The sequence below is a fragment of the Sorex araneus genome, chromosome 6 (assembly GCF_027595985.1).
Source record: "Sorex araneus isolate mSorAra2 chromosome 6, mSorAra2.pri, whole genome shotgun sequence".
NCBI lineage: Eukaryota > Metazoa > Chordata > Mammalia > Eulipotyphla > Soricidae > Sorex > Sorex araneus.
This window is the reverse complement of record NC_073307.1, coordinates 21,328,671-21,353,049: the sequence shown is the minus strand read 5'-3', so window position 1 is coordinate 21,353,049 and position 24,379 is coordinate 21,328,671. Positions and strand designations below refer to the sequence as shown.

At 39.8% G+C, this 24,379-nt stretch overlaps 1 protein-coding gene and 1 pseudogene across 3 annotated transcripts in view; both read left to right on the top strand.

The window, feature by feature from the left end:
* PURA (purine rich element binding protein A) overlaps positions 1-24,379 on the top strand; it is a 94,352-nt gene that overhangs the window by 45,426 nt on the left and 24,547 nt on the right. The gene's annotated exons all lie outside the window — the stretch shown is intronic.
* On the top strand, positions 12,705-19,515 carry LOC129405662 (ubiquitin-conjugating enzyme E2 variant 2-like; annotated as a pseudogene).

Here is a 24,379-nt window from a genome sequence, read left to right as displayed (position 1 = left end):
TTCCATTATGTATATATACCACATCTTCATAATCCATTCACCATCATTAAACATCTAGGTTGATTCCATCTCTTTGCTATTGTACTAAGTGCTACAATGAATAATGGTGTGCAAATGTCCTTTTGAATGAATGTTTTGTCTTCTTGGGCTAGATACCCAGAAGTGAATTTGCCAAGTCCTATGGCAGATAAATTCTTAATTTATTGAGAAATCTTAAAATTGTTTCCATTAGGGCTGGAGCAATAGCACAGCGGATAGGGCATTTGCCTTGCACACGGCCGACCTGGGTTCAATTTCCAGCATCCCATATGGTCACCTGAGCACTGCCAGGGGTAATTTCTGAGTGCAGAGCCAGGAGTAACCCCTGTGCATCGCTGGTGTGACCCAAAAAGCAAAAAAAAAAAATTTTTTCCATAGCGGTTGAACCAGACAGTGTTCCCACCAGCAGTGGATGAGAGTTCCTTTTTCCCCGCATCCTTGACAACACAGATTGTTCCCAGTATTTTTTATGTGTGCCACTGGTGCAAGATGACATCTCATTATTTATTTGAATTTACCTAATAATAAGTGATGTGGAACATTTTTCCTTGTGCTTATTTGCTCTTTTGTCTTCTTCAGAGAAAATGCCTCTTTATTTCCTCTATTTTTTTTATCAGGTTTTTGTATTTTTCATTGTTAATCTTTGTGAGTACTTTATATTTCCTTGATATCAACTCTTTATCTGATGAGTTGAGTGCAAATATTTTCTTCCATTCATTTTAGTGTCTTTTATTTCAGTCCATGTTTCTTTTGCCATGCAAAACTCTTTAATTTGATGTAATCTCACTTGTTTATTTTTTATTCTGTTGATTTGTCAGTGATGTCATACCATTAAAAACCTCTTTGAAATCATGGAGCATTCTGCCTATATTTTCTTCTATGTACTTTGTAGATTTCAATCTTATCTCCAGATTATTGATCCATTGGTTTTTTGTGTTGGGTGTGAGATATGGATTCAGCTTTAATTTTTTTACAGGTGATTATCCAGTTTTCCCAGCAACTAGTTGAAGTTGGTGCTGGAAAAAGTTGAAGAGGCTATCTTTACTCTATTTCATGTTCTCAACTCTTCTATTGAAAATTAGCTGACCATAGATATAGGGATTTGTCCTTGGGTATTTCATTCTGACCCATTGGTCAGAAAATCTATCCTTATTCCAATACCATGCTGATCTCTATAGTTTTATAGTAGAGTTCCAAGTTAGGTAATAAGATACCTCCCAGTTTCTTACTTTTCAGCATGTCTCTAACTAATCAGGGTCTCTTATGATTCCATACAAACTATATTATTTACTGTTCTAAATTGTTGAAGAATGACATCTGAATTTGGGTGGGGTTTGCACTGAATTTATATAATAATTTAGGCATAACCATTTTGACATATTGACTATTTCAATCATGAGCATGGAATATTTTCCATTTCCTAAGGTCTTCTATCTCTTTCTTATATGATTTAAGGTTTTCATGGTATAGATCTCCCACATCTTTTGTTAGGTTGATTCGTGGACAGTTGATGCTTTGGGACATTATTTTGAATGGGAAAGATTCTTTGGTTGCTTTATCCTCTGATTCATTATTTGCATATAAGAATGCTATCAAATTTTGTGTTTGACTTTGTAGATGGTAACTTTGCTACACTGGTTTATTGTTTCTAGGAGCTTTTTTGTGGACTCTTTTTCTTTACCAATTGGAGACAATGGATATCTTGCCTTGTACCTGATCGCAGTGGGACTGCTTTCATTATTTTCACCATTAAGAATGATGGGTTGGGGGGTTGAAAGAATTGGAGGGTTGGCCCAACACCACCACCACCCAACACACACACCCAATGATACTGGCTGTGGGCTTCTTACTGATGGCCATACTATCCTTTCCCCACCCATTCCCCACAATAGAGTCCATTTATTTATTTTGGTTTTGAGGCCACACTTAGTGGTGCTCGGGGCTTACTCCTGGCTCTTCACTCAAATATCAGACTGGCGGGCTCAGGGGACATAAGGGATGCTGGATATCAAACTTGGGTGACCACATACAAGTTAAGCACCCTTCTGTACTATTCCTTCAGCCACAGCCATAACTATCTTGAAGAAAGTTCCTATTTTGTCCAGAGATTTTATCACAAAGGGATGTTAGATCTTGTCAAATGCTTTCTGCATATGCATTGAATGACAGGATCATGTGACTTTTATCTTTCCTTTTTCTGATTTGTTATATTAGTTGATTTGCATATATTGAACCATGTGCATATATTGAAGCATCTCTGGGATGAATCCCACCTGATCATGGTGCGTAATTCTTTTGATAGACTCTTGCATTTGGTTTGCTAAGATTTTGTTAAGAACTTTGTACATTGATGTTCATCAGGGAAACTGATCTGATATTTTCTTTACTAGAAGTGTCTCTGTCTGCTTTTGGTATTAGTGTAATATTTGCTGCATAGAAAATATTAGGAAGGATTCCTGTTTCTTTAATATTGTGGCTTTTTTTTCTTTTGGGGTCACACCCAGCAATGCACAGGGGTTGCTCTTGGCTCATGAACTCAGAAACTACTCCTAGCGGTGCTTGGGGGACCATATGGGATGCTGGGAATCGAACCCGGGTCAGCCGTGTACAAGGCAAATGCCCTACTTGCTGTGCTATTGCTCTAGCCCCTCTTTAATATTTTGAAAGATTTTAAGGATTTAAGGCAGTAAATCTTTGAAGTTTTGATAGAACTCACCAGTGAACCCATCTGTATTAGGACTTTGTTCTTGGAAGATTCTTAATTACCATTTCAATTTCCTTACTTGTGATTGTCCTGTTCAGGCTTTTTACTTCCTCCATTGAATTACTATTGAATTATATACTCAGTTGATTATATAGAAAATAGTTCTGTGTTCTAAACATAAAGAAACCATAGTTAACTTCTTGAAGAACTGCCAAAATATTGTCAACAGTGCAAATTTTCCATTTTCCGTTCCTATCAGATATGTATGAAAGTTCTCATTTTTCTACATTCTCATCAACATGGCACTTTCTGTCACTTGGTATGTGTATCTGTGTGTGTACATGTTCTTGTAGGGACCACACCCTACAGAGCTAGGGAGGCCAATGATACATTCCTAATGATACTCAGTCTGGTGATAGAGGCCTGATGATTATGTACTTGGCCAATGCTTGCTGCTCAGGCCTAAATATCAGTGATGTTCAGAGTCCAACAGAACCACCTCAGTAGTACTCTAGGATTTTTTTAAATTACCAACCTGGTGAGTATGTAGTGGTATCTCATTGTTGGTTTGATTTGTATTTCTATATAACTAATGATGTTGAGTATTTTATCGTATTCTTGTCAGTCATTTGCATATGCTCTTTAAAGAAATGCCTATTGAAGTTCTTTGCCTATTTTAATTTGGGGGCATAAAGTGTTGGGGCCACACCTGGCAGTAGTCAGGGATTTCTTCTAGCTCTGTGCTCAGGTTTCACTCCTGGTGATACTAGGAGGACCAGATGGTGCCAAGGATCAAACTGAAGTTGGCTGCATGCAAGGCAGGCACCTTAACCCCTGTACTACCTCTCAGGTTTCTCTTTGTCCACTTTATAGTAGCACTGTAGCACTGTCGTCCTGTTGTTCATTGATTTGCTTGAGCAGGCACCGTTGTGAAACTTCTTGTTACTGTTTTTGGCATATCAAATACGTGGGTAGCTTGCCAGGCTCTGCCGTGTGAGCGGGATACTCTCGGTAGCTTGCCAGGATCTCCAAGAGGGACGGAGGAATTGAACCCAGGTCGGCCGCATGCAAGGCAAACGCCCTACCGCTATGCTATCGATCCAGTTTACTTTACAGTAGTTTATTTTATTTTTGTTTTGGGGATCATACCAGTGGTGCTCATGGCAGATCCCTGGCTTTGTACTCAGGTATTGCTCTGGAAACTCTTGGACAAAGGTGAGGGGACCATATGGAGACTGAGTCCTGATCAGCCGTGTGCAAAGCAAGCACCTTATCTGTTGTACTGTACTGCCAATACTTCTTTGTCCATTTAAAAATCAGTTGTTTTTTCATTGTTGAGTTATAAAAGTTTTTTATATATATTCCAGATGCTAGATCTTTATTATACATGAGATTTGTACATAGTTTATCCCATTTTGTGTGTTGCCTTTTTACTCTTCTGATCATGTCCTCTGATATAAAAAAAAGTTTCTCATTTTTATGAACTTGAATTATATACCTCTTATTTTGTTACTATGTTGATGTCCTATTTAAGAAAAACACCACCTACTCTACTTGAAGTTTTGATATGATATTGTTCTCTTCTAAGAGTTTTAAAGTTTTAACTCCAATTAAATATGGTTATCCATATCTTGGTCAGTTTTGAGTTGACTTTTGTACATGGTGTGAGATACAGGTATGACTTCTCTCTTTTACACATGGCTATTCAGTAGTTTCAATACCTTTTGTTGAAAGTATTATTTTTTTCTTTCATTGAATGGTCTTGGAACCCTTTTTGAAAATCAAAGTAATAAAGATATATGTATACAGGATGTGTTCTTTTGTTTCTTTTACATCTGTTGTCTTTTGTGGAGGTCACACCTGCTAGTGCTCCAGGCTTATATCTGGCTCTTTGCATGTGTCAGTGATCAAACCCAGGGCCTGCCACATGCAAGGCAAGCTCTCTATCCACTTTACTCTCACTCTAATTCCCAACTGTTGTCTTCAGACTCTTATATCTTCATGCTTAATTCAATAGACTAGCCTTCTAATTAACTTTTGTCAATGAAAAAGATAATCTCTCTACTACCACCTTGTTATTTCTTTGTTCAAGAGTGTGTCATTAAATATACTGTATTAATTGTTGACCAGACTCAAAGCAGTTACCCCACCAAACTACATATGTGCCTCTTAACCTAAATTAGCCAATCAGCCTAATTGATTGCTATTACTCTAGGTAGATTAGAGGTAAGTTGAATTAAAATATATTCAAATTATGGGGCTCTAAGATGTGGCTTCATGGTGGAATGCCTGCTTTGCAGGTGTGAGGCCATGAGTTTGATCTCTGGCACTGTCCCATATCATTGAGTGAGAGTCTAACAGTACTGCCACCATGATCCCCACTGCCACAAATATGCCATCTCCCATGTACTGTAACTAAGTGTGCACTCATTAGATATAATAACCAAAGGAAAGGGAAGGGTCAAAGAACTAAAATAAATTCAAGATTAAAGAATTAAGGCAGCATGTAGGGCGTTATTTATCTTGCATGCAGCCAATCTAGGTTCATCCTCCTTGGCACCACATATAATCCCCCTCTCCTCAACCCTCCGAGAGTGATCCCTGAGAGCAAAGTTAGGAGTAATCCTTAAGTACAACTGCGTGTGACCCCAAAATTAAATATATAAATAAATGATATAAAAAGAAAGAAGTAAGGCAAAATATTCTCTTAGAGTGAATGAAAATAGTATTTGATACAAAGTTTACTGATTTGTTCTTTCCACAAACATTAACTGGGCACAGACTACATCTCAGAATTCTAAGAAGGATTTAAGATTTAGATGTTGTCTTCAGTTGTTTAGAAGACGAGATAGTAAAAAGATAAATTACTGGGGTAGAGAGATAGTACAGTGGATAAAGGCTTTTGCTTTGCACATGGCTGACCCAGATTGAATCCCCGGAATTTCATATGGTTCCCCAAGCAATGCCAGGAGTAATTACTGAGCACAGAGCCAGGAGTAAACACTGAGCACTGCTGGGTGTGGTCCATAAAAACTAAGACAAAACAAAACAAAAAGATAAATTACTATTCAACATTGTAAGTGCAGTTATACAAATGTGAGTGAAAGTGGGAATACCAAAGTGCAGGAAGTTTAATAATAGAAATATTTCTTTTATTTCATATAATAGATCTATTAAATTACCACTATAATTATCAAGAGATATTTTATAGTATTTTCACATTACCTGTTTATATTAATTCACTCATTAACAAATATTTACTATTTATTAATTGCTTATTTAATGCAAAAGACCGCAAAGATTCTAATCTGGATAGGACTGAGTTAGGAAATAAAAAGCTAAGATTTAAAACAGCTGTTAATTTTTAACCTTTTCTAATTTTTAAGTGTTTGAAAATATATAAAATTCATACATTAGACAAAAATAACATAGTATGAGTCAGCAAGCTGGCCGCTAAAGCAGGTGAATAGTCTAGACTTTCCTGTGGACTTCAGTACAGAGGTATGTTACTAAAACTTGTGCTGCATGTAATGTGTATCCATTATTTAATGTGCAGCTGACCAAATCAGGAGAACTTGTGTTTATCTTCTCCTGTGACCCCAACAAATCTACACAAAAACTTGAACCAATCCATAACAAAGACTAACCTGAGGGACCCAATGAACAAAATTTTGAAAGTAAGGGAGAGAAAGGAGAGCAACCAGATTAGAGGTAAGACACGCTGGCCAGGAAAGAACATTGTTGTTGACAAAAACTGCAGTCAGGAAATGATTTCCAAGGCAGAGAACTTTATCCTGAAAGGGAAAGGTTGCATGAAACACCAGACTCTAATCCCACCAGCCTACTCTTACAATCATAGTAAGAATGAGAAGGGGTTGGAGCAATAGTACAGTGGGTAGGGCGTTTGCCTTGCACTCGGCCGACCCGGGTTTGATCCCAGCATCCCGGAATTTGGTGCCCGAGCACTGCCAGGAGTAATTCCTGAGTGCAATGCCAGGAGTAACCCCTGAGCATCGCTGAGTGTGACCCAAAAAGCAAAAAAAAAAATTAGAAGCAAGAAATGATAGGGTCTAAATAACTCTGAACTGTTGGCAGGTGCACAGCCTTTCACAAACATGCTGAGGCTATATTGGCTCATTTTCCACAGTAAGAGAGACTATGGCAGGCACCATCTTGGTGACCTCTTGCAAGCTTGCTGGTGGATGGAACTTGCTAGTGAATTGGAACTTGTCTCCACAGTACTAGACCCTGGAGGGCAAATTTCTGAGAAGAGCCCTGCCCACTACTAACAAATAGCTGAGCTGGCTGGGGTCTGAGAAACAATTATTAAGAGTGCTTTCTCCTGGCAGACAAACATACCTACCCTGCCAGTCTATGTCAGACTTGGAGCAAACAAGCCACACCCCTGCAGGCAGGAAGCACCACATCCACCTCCCAAAGCATATTAGCCAAGTGGTCTCACTGCCTGCTGTGCTCCCAACCAGCCCTGGAGTGTGTGTGCAGTCACCAGCTGAGAGTGGGACACACCAACTTCCACTTCTTTTTTCTTTTTCTTTTTTATAAAGAGTCTTCTTGCCTGCACGCCTGGCTGTCTTCCCCAGGGACCCTGGAGGGGGATGGGCTCCAGCTTCCCTCCCCACCCCGAGCAGAACTCCCAGCGGCCAAAGACCACCGGAACCTAGCTACAGCCATGCTCGAGGCCCCTCTCCACACGTTTGGACAGGCCTCACACATAAAGGTACCGGCAGAGGAACCCAAGTGTCTGTAATCCCATCAATGGCCACCATCCAGAGACTTAAAAGCAAGCTCCCAGAAGCGCACGGCTGCTTTGTGACCGCGCGATATCTTGTAGCCTGCTTCTTCCTCTGGGAGAAGTTGGCAAGCTTCTGAGAGTTTCCTGCCCACATGGGACAGCCTTGCAAGCTTCCTGTGGTGTATTCATATGCTAAATCCAGTAACAAGCTGGATCTCATTCCCCTGACCCTGAAAGAGCCTCCAGTGCAACATCATTGGAAGGGCCGAGTCGAGAGAGACTTCTAAGATCTCAGGGAAAGAATGAATGAGAGGTTACTGAGCCCACTCGAGAAATTGACGATTAACGGGATTTCATGATCGTGATTCGTGATTTTATAAAATTATTTATAATTTTTTATGATTTAAACATGACTTGCAATTTAAAGTTTTTATTCTCCTTTCCTCCTTCTTTGCTGTTGTTTTTACGACAACCAGGAGTGCCCATACTTGGTTGAGACTTAGTGGTGCTTGCACTCTTGAACAGTAGTGCTCATACACATTTTGGTTGCAGTCTTGCCAAAAGTCACACATTTTCTTCCCCCACCCCCCATTTATTTATTTATTTATTTATTTATTTATTTTATTTATGTTTTAATTTTTATTAGTGAATCACTGTGAGGTATAGTTACAAACTTATAAACTTCCATGTTTGCATTTCAGTCATACAGTGATCGTTTACCCATCCCTCCACCATTACCCATTCTCCTCCACCAATGTTCGCAGTATCCCTCCCACCACCCCCATCTCATCCCCCACCACCCCACCCTGCCTCTTTGTCAGGGCATTCCCTTTTGTTCTCTCTCCTTTTGGGTGTTGTAGTTTGCAATAGAAGTATTGTGTGGGATTCATGTTCGGTCTATGGTCTACTTTCAGCATGCATCTTTCAACCCGAATGGGCCCTCCCAACATCCTCTACTTGGTGTTCCCTTCTCTAACTCAGCTGCCTTTTCCCCCAGCATGTGAGGCCAGTTTCCAAGCTGTGGAGCATTATTAATTTTTCAAATTGAATCACAGCGATATACACATTTACAAAGTTGTTCATGATTGGATTTTAGTGATATGATGTCCCAACACCCATCCCTTCACCAGTGTACTTTTTCTACCACCAATGGTCCCAGTTTCCCTTCCATTCCCCAACCCTTTCCCACCATCTTCCACTGTGGCAGGCACTTTTCTTCTTCCTCTCTCTCTCTCTCTCTCTCTCTCTCTCTCTGTCTCTCTCTGTCTCTCTCTATTTCTCTCTCCCCTTTTGGGCCTTATGGTTGCAATACAGATAATGAAATGTTATCAGGTATATCCCCTTACCTGTGCCCTTCACCCCCCACACACTCTTATGGCAAGCTTCCAACCATTGACCTATTCTTCTGGCCTCTGATTGTCCTTGCCTTGGATATTAGTCTCGTGTATATGTCCCAAAAATGAATGCAGTTATTCTATGCCTGTCCCTCTCCTTCTGACTCACTTCATTCAACATGATACTCTCCATGTCAATTCATTTATAAGCAAATTTCATGACTTCATTCTTTCTAACAGCTGCATAATATTCCATTGAAGTCACACGTTTTCATTGAAGTGCTCACACATTTTGTTTCAGTGCTAGAGATCATAAGTGGCAAAACTTTTGGGATAACTCTGGGTACATGTGGGATGGGATAGTTTCAGGGATTAAACTAACAACCTCATGCTTTGAAAGACTGGTGCCTTGACACTGTATCTCTCCTCCAACCTTGCCTCTGTTCCTTAATCTCTATAGCCTCCTTTTACTCCCACCCCAGCATGAACACCCAGGCATCCTGATGGCTGCTGGGCACTGCTCAGATTCTCTCAACTTGAGCATTTATGATCCGTGTCCCTGGTCACCACCCAGACCACACAGATCCCCAGTCCCTACCTCCACCCATTCCCTTATAGAGCACCAGACATAATGGGGAAGACAGAAGAACTCACATTGATACATCAAGATAACCACATGGAAAGACCTGCTACTGAAATAGAGCTATCAAGTTACCTAAGATCTGCTACTGTAATAGAGCTATCAAGTCATCACTTCAGTTATAATGAAGCTCACTGAAATGAAGGTATCACAGAGAACTGCAACAACAAAAGAGAAGATAAAGTCTGAGAAAAGTCGAAACAGTAACTGGGACAAAGGATACAGTTCAAAGAGCTGGAGTGAATGCTTTGCATGAAGATCCCTGGGTTGGATTGTTCACTCTACATGGTCCCCAAGAACAGCTGCAGTAACTCCCAAGCACAGATCTGAGAGTAATGCCTGAGCACCACTGGCCCAAGAAAGAAATAAACCTCACTTGGAAGTAGTCAGATAACTAAAACCCAAAAGAAGGAAAAAAGAGGGTCAACACGATAGCACAGTGGCTAGGGCATTGGCCTTGCACATGGTCAACACAGGTTCTACCCCTAGCATCCTGTGTGGTCCCCCTAGAACCACCAGAAGTAATTCCTGAGTGAAGAACCAGGAGTAAGCCCTGGCATCATAGTGTGTGGCTCAAAGTCAAAAGAAAGAGAGAAAGAAGAAAGAAAAAGAAGGAAGGAAGGAAGGAAGGAAGGAAGGAAGGAAGGAAGGAAGGAAGGAAGGAAGGAAGGAAGGAAGGGAGGGAGGGAGGGAGGGAGGGAGGGAGGGAGGGAGGGAGGAAGGAAGGAAGGGAGGGACGGAGGGAGGGAGGGAGGGAGGAAGGAAGGACTGGGGGAGGGAGGGGACAAGAGAAAGAACAAAAAAAGAGAGCAAGGAAGGAAGGAAGGAAGGAGGGAGGGAGGGAGGGAGGGAGGGAGAGTAAGAGGGAGGGGAGGAAGGAAGGGAAAGTAAAGAAAGAGAAGGAAAGAAAAGAAAAGAATACAATACCAGAATGGAAGAAACTGAAACTCAAGTCAGTTCAGTTTAACAGTGAGGCAGGAGAGATGGCAAAAATAATTAAAAACAACAAGCAACTTTTCATTGAACAAAGTCAACATTTGAATCATAGTGTTCCAGAAGAAAAAAAGTAGCAGAACACTTGAAGAAAAAAATAACCAAGAACTTTCCCAGACTGAAAAAAATTAGACACCAGATCCAGGAAACTCATAGTCCCACACAAAATGAACCAAAACAGACATACATCAGGATACATTATAATTAAAATGGGGGTGGGATCAAGGATAAGGAGAGAAAGCAGCAGAAGAAAGGTGATTACATACAAGAAATTCCTATAAATCTATCTGCATATTTCTCAACTGAAACCACAAGTCAGAGGGAGCACCATAATGAATACAAAGTGCTGATTGGAAAAGACCTCCAACCAAGAGTACTCTACTTAGCTCGATTATCACTTCCATTTTCTGGAAGAATAAAGACTTTTTAAGACAACCTTAAAGGAATTCATTACTACAAAACTGACCACTCAAGAGCATTGGAGAGATAGTACAGTGGGTAGGATTTGATCCCCTATACCCATATGGTCCCCTAATGGCTCCCAGAAGTGATCCCTGAGCACAAAGCCACTAATAAGTCCTGCCTGAGCACAGCAGAGTGTGCCCCACCACCAAACCAAACCAAAAAGCTCACCCAACAATAAATACTTAAGGTACTTCTGTGCTAGGAAAAGAAACATCACTTGGAAGCAGTCAGATACTTAAAACCCATTTGATGTGGGAGAGAAGGGTAATTATATTGGGGACTCTTTATTTTCAAATGTACTGATCCTTTCCTCTGTCTCTGTTCTGCTAAGTTCTGAGAATTTTAAATTTCAGATATTCTTCACTTCTAAAATTTACATCTGGTTCTCTTTAAATAGATCTTATTACCCTGTTGAGTTTTTTATATATTCATTTTATTAACATATTTTCCATTCCATCGTCAAATGTAGCTATAATAGATGTGTTTTTTCCCCTTAATTCAACATTTGGTTTAAATCAGGATTGGTCTATATTGATTTTCTTTTCTTTTGAAAATGGATCATGTTGTTCTATTGTTTTGTTGAATAATTTTGGAGTATATCCAATATATTTTATATATTCTATGGTAAATATCTGATTTTATCTTATTCTTTTGGAAGTGGGGGAAGAGTAGGTAATTAGACAATTGGTGATTTTTCTCAGTGGTGATAATTCAGAATATCTCTTCAAAATTATATTTTTATTATTATTTAGGACTATCTTTATTGGGAGATTTTATTTCCATTTACTTTTTTGATGAAACAAATAGGATAGCAGGAGAACACTATATGCCTGGGGGACTGATTCAAGGGATCTAGAGAGATAGTACAGCTATCCTGAAAAGATAACAAATAAGGATGCACACCATGGGAAATATTTGCTTTACATATTTTTATTTTGCCTAACACTACCTATATGTAAGAAAAAGTGAAATTGGTATTTTTGTCTTTTTTATCCCCCTAAGCACTGTCTTGTCAAACACTTTTCCCAGGACAAATTTAATTGTATAGTTTCTGTGTGTCTATGTTAAACACAAGTGAAAATAGAGCTCAGATATGAGTATGTGCCATCTCTATTTTGACAAACTGCACTCAAATTTCCTTCACATGTAAAACAATCTCCTAATCATTCTTTCAGTCTTTAATTTATCCCCACCTGTCTTTTATTTGCCATACTATTACATTTATGATTTTAATAATTTGTTTTTATTACCTTTATTTAGTAGGATCTAAAGTAAATGTTGCTTTTGTCATAATGACATTGGTTACTTGTAAACTTTTTGAATTTGTTACATATCCTCCTAGAGATTATCATTTTTATTAATTTTGAAAAAATGACTTGCTTTTCACTTGTATAAATAAAAACTAAGAATATAGTAGTTTATGGAGTAAGAGGTCAAGCTAGTAGTTTCTTCTGTGGAAGTGGAGTGAATGGGTACATGGTCCAATGGGCTAGAACCCAAGTTTTTCATGCAAAATGCACAGATTATATTCTTAGTGCTACATGGTCTCCCAAGCACCATCAGGACTGACCCCAACCAGGAAATCATGAGTATTCTCTGTGAATTTCCAGGTATGGCCTCCAAAAAAATCTATTTAAAAAACAAAACAAAAATACAAAGAAGGTATTAGAGTTTATATATTATTTCACACCGTGGCACAGATGAGAGAGAGGGAGGGAGGGAGGGAAGAAGGGAGGGAAAGAGGGAGGGAGGAAAAGAGAGAAGAGAGAGAAAGGATACACATTTATTGATTGATTGATTGATTTTCGCTAGACTCAGCATTGCTTGGGTATTTTGGGTATTTCTGGTGGTGCTCAGGGAATCGTGCAGTGCCTGGATCAAATCTAGGGCTCCTGCATGCAAAGCATATGCTCCAGACCTTTGCACTATTCCCTCAGTCCTTAATGATCATTCTTATGATAACATCATTTTCATCTATTTGCATCCTAAAATGCTTGCTTTAGTTGTTTAGCCAATGAATTCTCAAGAGGGAAAGGTAAACATGTCCAGGAAACTCCATGAAGAATTTAAAGAATGGGTGGAATTTAAAGGTAAACCGGGTAAGAATACATACCCTTATGTGGGAAGATGAGAATGTGCATGATGCATTACGAGAAATAGACTATATTGTCTAGTCATGATTTACAGAAAAGAGTACAGCAACAAATGAGTTAGGAAGTCTTATAGTGGACAGATTTTCTGCTACTTTGATCCTTTTACCCTTTTTCAGGTAATAAGATGCTAATTTCCTCTTGCAAACCACCTTTCATTTTTCTCTAACTAGATGAATCGGACTGGAGCGATAGCACAGTGGGTAGGGCATTTGCCTTGCACACGGCCGACCCGGGTTCGATTCCTCCACCCCTCTCGGAGAGCCCGGCAAGCTACTGAGAGTAGCTTGCCTGCGTGGCAGAGCCTGGCAAGCTATCCGTGGCGCATCTGATATGCCAAAAACAGTAACAACAAGTCTCACAATGGAAACTTTACTGGTGCCCACTCCAGCAAATTAATGAGCAATGAAATGACAGTGATACAGTAATACAGATTAATTTGGGGAGGTTGACTCTAAACACAGTCCTGAAGTGAATATGTGAAACAGACATGGTGAATATGAAGCACATTTTATAAGTTGCAGCAATAGCCCAGGAATGACTGATAAGATAGGATGAAACATTTACTAAGAGAGCTACATAGTCTTTTCTTCTGAAACTTCAAAAAGTAAAAATGCTATAGGCTCTGAGTTGCTAAGTCAGCACTTTGTACCAAAAAATGATCTAATACAGAAGACAGAGAAGTGTAGAGTATAAGAGAGTAAGTCCTGACACGATCTAGTCTCTGGGTCAAAGTATGACTGAAACTAATGACTTCCTGACTTTTTGGTTTCATTAGTCAATACATTTAAATATTTATGTAAGCCATTTAAGTTAGAGTTTTCTGTCACATGCACCAATTTCTGGGGTGGTGCTGTGAAGATATTTCCAGAAGATATTTGGATGGTAGTACGGTAGAACCGTCATCCCATTGCTCATCGATTTGCTCGAGCAGGTACCAGTCATGTCTCCATTGTGAGACTTGTTACTGTTTTTGGTATATTGAATACGCCACGGGTAGCTTGCCAGGCTCTGCCGTGTGGACAGGATACTCTCGGTAGCTTGTGGCACTCTCCGAGAGGGACTGAGGAATCTAACCCAGGTCGGCCACGTGCAAGGAAAATGTCCTACCCGCTATACTATTGCTCCAGTCCATCACGTGCACCAAAAGAACCCTAAATTATTTGTATGTATTGGGGGCACTTATTAAAGATCCTAGGCGATATGTTTAGAAATGAGAATTTACCCTCTAGGAGCCATTTTAAATTAATTTTTAAAGCAGATGTGGAACATATAAAAGTTATTTGGGGGATATAACTTTTCATTGTCAAGGGGTAAATTACCAAGAGTAATTTGTTTTGACTGGATAGCATAGAAGAGTAGAAATAAGATTATGCCTCAGACTTTGTAGGCTCCAGACTAGACTGCTGGCCCTCATATCATTCCCTTGCAGCTAGTAAGTTAGTACTTCTCAAATGTGTAACCATATCTTTTACTTCATCCAAGGTTTTTTTCCCCCGCTCAGTGCCAGGGATTGAATTCAGGGCATCAAACATGCAAGACATGTGCTTTACCACTAAGCCATATCCCCAATTCCTTCTTATTCCAACTTTGACAAAAAAATTCTTAGACTCTGAGCAAGTGAATTTCTTAAGAGTTTTTAATGAATATGATTGTGATAATGTTGTCTATCTTAACATTCAAGGAAATATAGTGCCATATGAGTTGCCCACCTGAAATCACTGAATATACAGTTCATGTTTTCAACGTATATTAACAATCATAATGTATCAATAGGTGTTTTGTGGGGAAAGTTCAAAAGGGAAAACTGGGAGAGTTGAGTCTTGCTCATAGCTCCTTAACATATTTGGTATGACTGACTACATCACTTTCCTGATCTATGATTCAATGTTTTTACTTTAAAAATGGAAAAATGAGGGGCTGGAGCGATAGCATAGCGGGTAGGGCGTTTGTCTTGCATGCAGCCGACCAGGGTTCGAATCCCAGCATCCCATATGGTCCCCTGAGCACCGCCAGGAGTAATTCCTGAGTGCAAAGCCAGGAGTAACCCCTGTGCATTGCCGGGTATGACCCAAAAAGCAAAAAAAAAAAAAAAAAAAAAAAAAAAAAAAAAAAAAAAAAGACCTGAGCATCACCAGATGTGCTGCCCCCCAAAAAAACCCTCAAAAATTAAAATAAATATTTTTTAAAAAATGGAAAAATGAAGCTGAGTTGTAGTTCAGTGGCAAAGCACCTGCCCTGTATGCATGAGACCACTAGTACAATATCTGGGATTGTCCCACAGGCCAACTGCATTAGTGCCATTGTGTGATTCCTTGTGTTCCACCAGAGTATGCAACCTTTGGAACAATGTGGTCAAGTGAGTGTGTGAGCACTGCAACTGAATGTGTGAGTGTCCTGAAATGAGTGACCACAGTCACTGCAACCACAAAAACAAAAAGGAAAGGGGAAATTCTATTTTTAAAAGGAAAATGATAAAAGGTAATTTAAATATAACCTTGACCATTTTCATCTATGAATATAAGGTGCTTAAAGAACAACTGGAAAGTTACTCGAGAAAGAGTAATCGTGATGAAAGTTAAAATTAAGTAATTACAAGCCAAAGAGGTGGCCTAATGGGCTCAGCTCATGCTTCGCATGCAAGATCCCAGGTTTGGGTCTTGGAACCACAGTAGGAAGTGATCCCCAAGTATGGAGATGAGAATAGCATCTGAGTACTACAAGGTGTGGACCCCAAACAAAAGTTAGTAAGTAAAAATTGAGTACTTAATTTAATATGGATATAACCATAAAACATGGCATAATAAATATATCAGGAAAAGGTTACCCTAAAACCAGAAACTATGCATCTCATTCAGTTTTCATCAGTTTATTATCTGAAAGCAGGTGATAAATTCAGCATTTTTAAGGTAGGTACCTTAAGGCCCATGGTGTTGACCTAATGGGAAGAGCTTCAGCTACTTTGTAGGCAGCTATAGCACATATTACAGACCAAGCAGAAGGGAACTGCTGCAATCCAGGTAGGGAAAGTGCCTTTGGACTTTAAGACCATGCAAGTCTTTGGGGCACCAGATTCACAGAGAAGAGAAGATGCATGTTTCTGTCCAACTTGGGCATCTGGGACTAGATGAAAATCCAAGCGATTTTAGCAGCCTAGCAAAGCAATCTCCTACCTGAGTTAAACTTCTGCAATTGCAGGAGTAAAAGCCTACCCTGTAGCTCTCCTTACAAAGAGAAAAAGTGGTACCATGAGGAAATCCAAGGTCCCTAATACCATCACTGAAAATTCAGGCAAGAATCTCCACAGTAGGGGCTGGAGTGATAGCACAGCAGGTAGGGTGTTTGCCTTGCACATGGCCAACCCGGGTTCGATTCCCAGCATCCCATATGGTCCCCCAGCACTGCCAGGAGTAATTCCTGAGTGCAGAGCCAGGAGGAACGCTTAAGCATTTTTGAGTGTGACCCAAAAAAGAAAAATAAAACAATCTCCAAGTAAACCACCAGTGGCAACAGACACCTGCAGGTAGGCCTAGAGGAAGGACCTGGGACCACAATCTGAGCTCAGACAGAGAAGGGGTCTAAGCAGAGAAGGAACATAGATAGATTTCATGAAACATATTAATTCTCCTTTTTGTTTGCTTTGTTTGGGATCCATACCTGTCAGTGCTCAGGGCTTACTATTCTCAGGATCACTCTTTTTTTTTTTTTTTTAGGGATCACTCTTGATCTTGACAGGTTCAAGGGACCATAGACAGTGCAGAGAATCAAACCCAGGTTGGCCATGTTCAAGGCAAATGCCTTATCCACTTCACTATCTCTTGGGCCCATTAAAATAGATTCACTCTCTGAATCTGATATTTTCGATATAATTTTAGATATGGTCTGTGAAATTTTAGAATAAGTGAAATTTTAGATAAAATTTTAGTAATTACTCAAATGAAAGAGATTTAGGAAAAAACAAAGAAACCCAATTAAGAATTAGGTCATTGGAAGAGGAAACACTAGGATAATGGGAATACAAGAATGTGAAAAGTGAAGGGAACAAAATGCCTATTCAAAGAAATAAACACTGAGAACTTCCAAAACTCAGGGTAAGAACTACCCATAAAAACCCAGAATGCAGACAGTATACCAAATTTTTAATGCAAAAACAAAACACTGGGACATCGTTGTGAATTTATTGAAAGTGAATGAAAGATAAAAATACTAAAGGCTACTTGGAAAATTTGTAAAATACAAGATTATCAGAGTTTAACAGCACACACTCTGCAGAATATGGAAGAGTGGAATAACATATTTACAATTCAAGAGATAAAAGCTTCCAGCCATGAGGGGCCAAAGAGACTTGCCTTATAGGCGGCCAACCTGGGTTCGATTCCTGGTATACCATATGGTACCCCAAGCCGACCAGGAGTGATCCCTGAGCATAGATCTAGGAATAAGCTCTGAACACAGCTGGTATGGCACAAAACAAAACAAAAAACCCCTTTCGTCCAAGAATATTCTACCTGATAAAATTATCATTCAAAGATAATTGGAGCCTCATCACCTTGTGGTCCCTTGAGCATCACAAAATGCAGCCCTGGAGACCCCTGAGAACCACCAGAGTGGCCAGGGTAATCCCCAGCATGAGAGGGCTCAAGCAGCACCACATCCTTGGGCTCTCAAATTGAATATCCAGCCCCATTGGCAATAGAAGGTGCCCTGGGGCCTCTTGAGCACAACTTGGGAAATGTCCTGCCCCTTCCACCCACCAAAAAAAAGATGATAAATTTAAAAAGAGTTCACCATATTTTTTTCAAAATCATATGAAATTTACCATCACCAGACCTGTACTGCCAAAAGTCGTGATGGGAATTCTTTCACAGGAAAAAAAAAGAAACATAAGAACACAAAGCCTTGAGTATGGTGATAATTAATAGTATATAATCAAAATAACAAAAATAATAAATTGAGTCAATAACCAAACATCAGAAAGGAAGAACAAGACACAATTTGTGTTATCTAAAAATGAGTTGTCGGCTGCAGGAGAAGATGGTGGTCTCCACAGGAGTTAAGTTTCCTTGTAATTTTTGCTTGTTGGAAGAACTTGAAGAAGGACAAAAAGGAGTAGGCAATGGTACGGTTAGCTGGGGACTTGAAGACTATGAAGATATGACACTTGCAAGGTGACAGGCATGATTATTGGGCCACCAAGGACGAATTATGAAAACAGAATATATAGCCTGAAAGTAGAATGTGGACCTAAATACCCAGAAGCTCCTCCATAAGTTAGATTTGTAGCCAAAATTAATATGAATGGAATAAATCATTCCAGTGGAATGGTGAATGCATGGAGCATACCAGTGTTAGTGAAATGGCAAAATTCATATAGCATTAACGTTGTACTTCAAGAGCTAAGATGTCTAATGATGTTCAAAGAAAATATGAAGCGTCCACAGCCACCAGAAGGACAAACATACAACAATTAATTTTAATGGATCTCAAACGTCTTAAATCAACCCTTCTACTCATGTTAATGTCTTGATTAAATATCACAATGCAAAATACCCACACATTAAGTAAAAGAATTCCAGCTGGCAAGACATGACCTGGACATTTATAAGAATGTATGTACACCCATTATGTTTTCAGGTAACAGGAGGAAAGATGTAGCACAATTTTTTTTTCTTGTTAAGGCACTGTCATTTAGGCATAAGCCTGGAGTACTCAAAATAGAATCCAGGTTTGCAAGGTGAAAGCACGGTGAGAAGGGTCAGGTGGCTGTGGTGGCATGTATATTTCTGAAACGCTGGTCTCGCCAGAAGGAAAACCAGAAATGGCATGCTTTATCCATCCTAGTGAAGGCTACCATTCCAATTGTCTAAAGTAGCAGGTAAAATTAATATTGTCACAAATTGTGTTGTTTTAAAGCATTGTCGGTGCTGATTAGTAGTAGTATCAAAAGTAAGTTCAGGATTGTTTTGATACCTGTATTTATAATTTAAGAAAAAAATGTCATGGGGAGGTCAATGAATTTCTGTTAAAAGCCATTATTGTGTGTTACATGTAACAGACATGGTAAATATTTGTTTACAGTCTTTGACAAACCATGCTATAAGTTTAAGTGAAATCAACAAAAAGGAAATAGGTGTATGGCTATGTGATTTTGAGATTAAAGTTAGTCTTAAAATGTAAATAAAATGTGGAATATGTCCTCAGGAAAATAAGTAAATAAATAAATACAATAAAAATGAGTTGTCAATATCAGCTCAAAAATAATAATTTTTAGGGACCTGACAGATAGTTCAGGGGTTAAGGCACTTGACTTACATGTGGTCAATATCAGTTTGAAATCTGGCACTGTGTATGGTCCCCTGAGCACTATCAGGGATCACTCCTGAGGACAGACCAGGAATGGCCCCTGAGCACTGCAGGGTGTGGCCCCAAGTCCTCTCCCCAATTATTTTCTATACAGAACGAGTGATATAAACCTCATGGTAGCCACTAAGAATAATCTGGAAGGGACAAAAAATATGACCCAATGGTAGAGCAAATGTTTTCCTTATATAAAACCTTAAGCTTGATCCCTAAGCCCCTCGCCATCCAACCCCCCAAATCCAAAGTAGAAAACCTTAGAAAAATATTTGAAGAAATTTAAAGGATTTCCAGGGGAAACCATATAAATGAAGAGACAAAAAGAAACTTATAGCAAAGAAAGAAAAACAGCTTTTTTTTTCTTTTTTTGCTTTTTGGGTCACACCTGGTGATGCACAGGGGTTATTCCTGGCTCTGCACTCTGGAATTACTCCTGACGGTGCTCAGGGATATGAGATATCCCTGAGCATATGGGATGCTGGGATTCGAACCCGGGTCAGCCGCATGCAAGGCAAACGCCCTACCCTCTGTGCTATCACTCCAGCCCCAAAACAGCATTTTTTAAAAGAAAGAAAATTTCAAGCTAGAATGGCAATAATTAAACTGCTTATGTCAGTAACAATTTGATTTTGTTTTTGTTTGTGGATCTCACCAAGTGGCACTCAAAGTTTATATCAGGCTCTGTTCTCAGTGAGGATCACTTCTGTCAGGGCTCAGGAGAACATGTGGGATAGCAGGGCTCAAACCTGGGTCAGTTTTGCAAGACCTTACCTGCTATTCCATTTTAAACAAATGTGAATAGGATGAGAAAGAAATTACAGAGGCCAAGATATTTGCCTTGCACATGGCCCATTTTGATTCTTGGCACCATGTATGGGCCCCTGAGCACTGCAAAAAGTGATCCCTGAGCATAGATCAAGCAATAAGTAAGCATTGATCAAGTGATAATAAGCAACATGTAATCCCTGAGCACTGTTGGGTGTGATCCAACCCATCTCCCCACCAAAACAATCAAATATGAGTGGTCTGAACTTACCAACCAAAAAACACAGTGGGTATATGGATAATAAAGCAAGATCCATCTAGCCACAGAAACGTATCAAATATTAAGACAAACATTCATGAGGGAAGATTGAAGAGAGATATTTAAAGCTAATAACAGTAAAAAAAAAACCCAGGAATTTCTATTCTGGATAAAGAAATTATAGGATATACTCAATGGAATACTATTCAGCTATTAGAAAGGTAAAGTTGTGCCTTTCAAGCCAATATAGATGAAACTTGAGGTGATTGTTAAGAACAATTAGTCAGAAGTAAAAACTATTATCAGGTTATTTTACTCAAATGTAGTATATAAATAACCAAAGCAAACAAACAAGCAAAGTACAAATCAAATAACTCTTAGGGCCAGGGAGATGCCTCAGAGAGATGGAGTACACACTTTGCATATAGCCCCAGATTTGATGCCTGACATAACATTGTTCCCTGAGAACCACAGGAAATGGCTTCAAACCACTGAGCTGTATGTAACCCCTGAATACCACTGGTGGCAGCCTCCTAAGAAAAACGTTCTTGGGGCTGGAGCAATAGCACAGCGGGTAGGGCATTTGCCTTGCACGCGTCCGACCCAGGTTCAAATCCCAGCATCCCATATGGTCCCCTGAGCACCGCCAGGGGTGATTTCTGAGTGCAGAGCCAGGAGTAACCCCTGTGCATCGCCGGGTGTGACCCAAAAAGCAAAAAAAAAAAGAAAAAGAAAAACGTTCTTAAATTTTGTGAAAAAACATGGCGGTTGCCAAAGGGAAAGAGGAAATGAGGTGGAGGGAATGAGCATAGGATAGTGTGATGGTACTGGACTTTGGCAGTTGTAACAGAGACTCTTACACAGAGATGTGAAGCTGTACTCTTGATCTCTTAAAGTATCATAAACCGATAGTGAATCAGTCCAATTGGATATTTTAAGTACTTACTATGTTTTAGGCACCATTCTAAATGTTTTTTGTGTATCAAATCATTTGTGCCTTACAACAGCCTTATAGAAATATTATCCTCATTTTGCTGAAGCTTAAAAAAGTTATAAATATTACCCCAAAACTGAGAGCCATGATTTGAACTCAGATATTAGATACTATTTATCTAATACTATAGTTGATAATCTGGAGTAGAAAAGGATGGCCAAAGTCTCCCCTCCGACACCTGTGCCAGTGATGGAGCCCAGGGCCTTACACACACAGGCATATGCTCTAACACTGAACCACATCCTCAGCTAGTGAAATGTTTTCCATTTTGCCATAGGGATCTCATCAGACTCGAGACTTATTCACTTGAATCTTAGATACAATTGATGTCTTCATATTTTTCAAATTAAAAGGCTTTTTACTAAGAGAAATGTTAAGAAGGGAAAGATGGAAAAATAATCATGCCGACAAAGTAACAAAATGCACAAGCCTGTGTCTGTTTAAGGTAATGACAAACACACACAACACACACACATACACACACTCACACACACACACACGCACACACACTGCTTCAAGATCCAATGAGATAACACTGTGACAGTCTTGTGACGTTATCCATCTACTCTTTTTTTTTTTTTGCTTTTTTTTTTGGGGGGTCACACCCGGCGATGCACAGGGGTCACTCCTGGCTCATGCACTCAGGAATCACCCCTGGCAGTGCTCAGGGGACCATATGGGATGTTGGGATTCGAACCCGGGTCAGCCGCGTGCAAGGCAAACGCCCTACCCGCTGTGCTATCACTCCAGCCCCATCCATCTACTCTTTATTTCTATAGATGTGCCTGTTCTGGATATAAAAGGAGTCAATGCATTTTTTAGCCTTTTATCAAAGGCTTCTTTCACTTAGCTTGTTTTTAAATATTCAACCATATAGCATGCTTCAGTAATTTCTTCTTATTAGGTGCTTTTCTTTTTATTTTGGGATGGGGATATTTGGACCATACTTGGCAGTGCTCTAAAGCTACTCCCAGCTTGTGCTTGGGGGTCACTCCTAGCAACAGTCAAGGTACCATGTGATGCCAGGGATCCAATCCAGGCCTCTATCATGCAAAGCTCTCTTTTTGAGCCATCTCTTTGACCTATAAACGTTTTTTTCACTGCCTTTTAGTGGAATTCCCATTTATTTTTCTCTCTTACTCTTCTCTGTCCAAGGGAAGCCTAGGCCTTCTTGATTCAAGATTTGGGTTAGCACTTCCCAGGCTCAAAAATAGTTTCCTTTAAAACTAACGTAGGTTCTTTTGAGGAAGAGAGTATCCTGTGGTGCTTGGGAAACCAGAAATTGCTGGAGGATCAAATCTAGGGCTCCCACATGAAAAGTTCACGCTCCAGCCCTTTGAGCCATCTTCCCAGCACTAGAAATAACTCAAGTTCTAATTTTTCCTGTGGCCCCTGGGTCCTTGCAGTCTTTTATAATCTAATTTTGCAAATGGCCCCCTTGCTTCTGTCAACCATATTCTGTTAGTCTTACAAAGGGATCCATGTGCAGTATGAGGAAGAACTACACAGGAGTCAGGAATCAGCAAGGGCCATCTCTGAGACTACATACTACACTAAGGAATCTCTTTGTTAGAAGTAAAAGCTCTATTCCGAGTTTTGTCCCAACTTCTAGCCCATCAACTACAAAAGCAAACAACAAAAGACTCCCTTAAATGCCCTGCCACAGTGGCAGGGTGGGGTGGGGAGAGATGGGTTTGGGGAGGGTGGGAGGGATGATGGGTTTACTGGTGGTGGAGAATAGGCACTGGTGAAGGGATGGGTTCTCGAACCTTGTATGAGGGAAACATGAGCACAAAATTGTATAAATCTGTAATTGTACCCTCACGGTGATTCACTAATTGAAAATTTAAAAATTTTTAAAAAAATTTTAAAAAAAGAAAAAAAAGAAAAAGAAGCAAGGTCAAGACATGCCAAAAATAAAAATGTAAGGTTAAATCCTTTATACATGTTCTCTTTTGTCACTGGTGTTCTGGAAACATTTTAATAAGAAAAATAAAAGTAATTCTAGTGATAAAAAAAAAGACTCCCTTAGAAAGGAAAAGCTCCCACTTAGAGAAGTTTTGACCAAAGTTAGTCACACCCAGTGATGCTCAGGGCTTACTCCTGTGTCTGCACTCAGGAATGAACTCCTGGCAGTGCTCAAGGGCCCCTATGGGATGGTGGGGATTGAATCCAGGCTGGCCGCATGCAAGACAAATGCCCTGCCCACTGTACTATCACTCCGACCCCAAGGAAGTAAGTCTTAACATGTTGCTTTAAAAGAACATTGAAGAAGCAGGAGATGACTCACAGGTCTAGAGTGCATGCTTTGCAGGTTAATCCTGGCACTGTATGGTCCCCCAAGCACTGCTAGGTATGTCTCCCCAAAATAAAATAAGAGAATTAAAAGAAAGTAATGACTGGTCACAAGTTAACTAAACATAATGTTGCTGTATAAATCAAGTCAAAAACATTCACCTGCCATAAATATAACCACCTGATTAATTGTTTCCAAAGATATCCATAGAGCCATAGGAAAATGGGGCTGGTGAGATAGTACAGTAGGTAGGGTGTTTGCCTTGCATGTGATTGATCCAGGTTCAATTCTGGCACCACATATGGTCCCCCAAACCTTATCAGGAATGATTCCTGAGCACAGAGCTAGGAGTAATCTCTAAGCACCACTGGGTACGACCCAAACAAACAAATAAACAATAAACCATAGGGAAGAAAGTAACTGCAGCTTTCTTCTTTTGTTTGTTTTTATGTTTGAGGGATTATACCCAGGGGTACTTGGGCTATTCCCTGCTCAAGTGCTCAGTATTTGGGGACCAAAGGGAATCAGATGGTCCTAGAGATTAAATTTGGGGCTCCAGCATTAAAAGTATACACGCTAGCTTTTTGAGCTCTCTCTCCAGTGCAGAAAGTAACTACAGCTTTTTTTTTA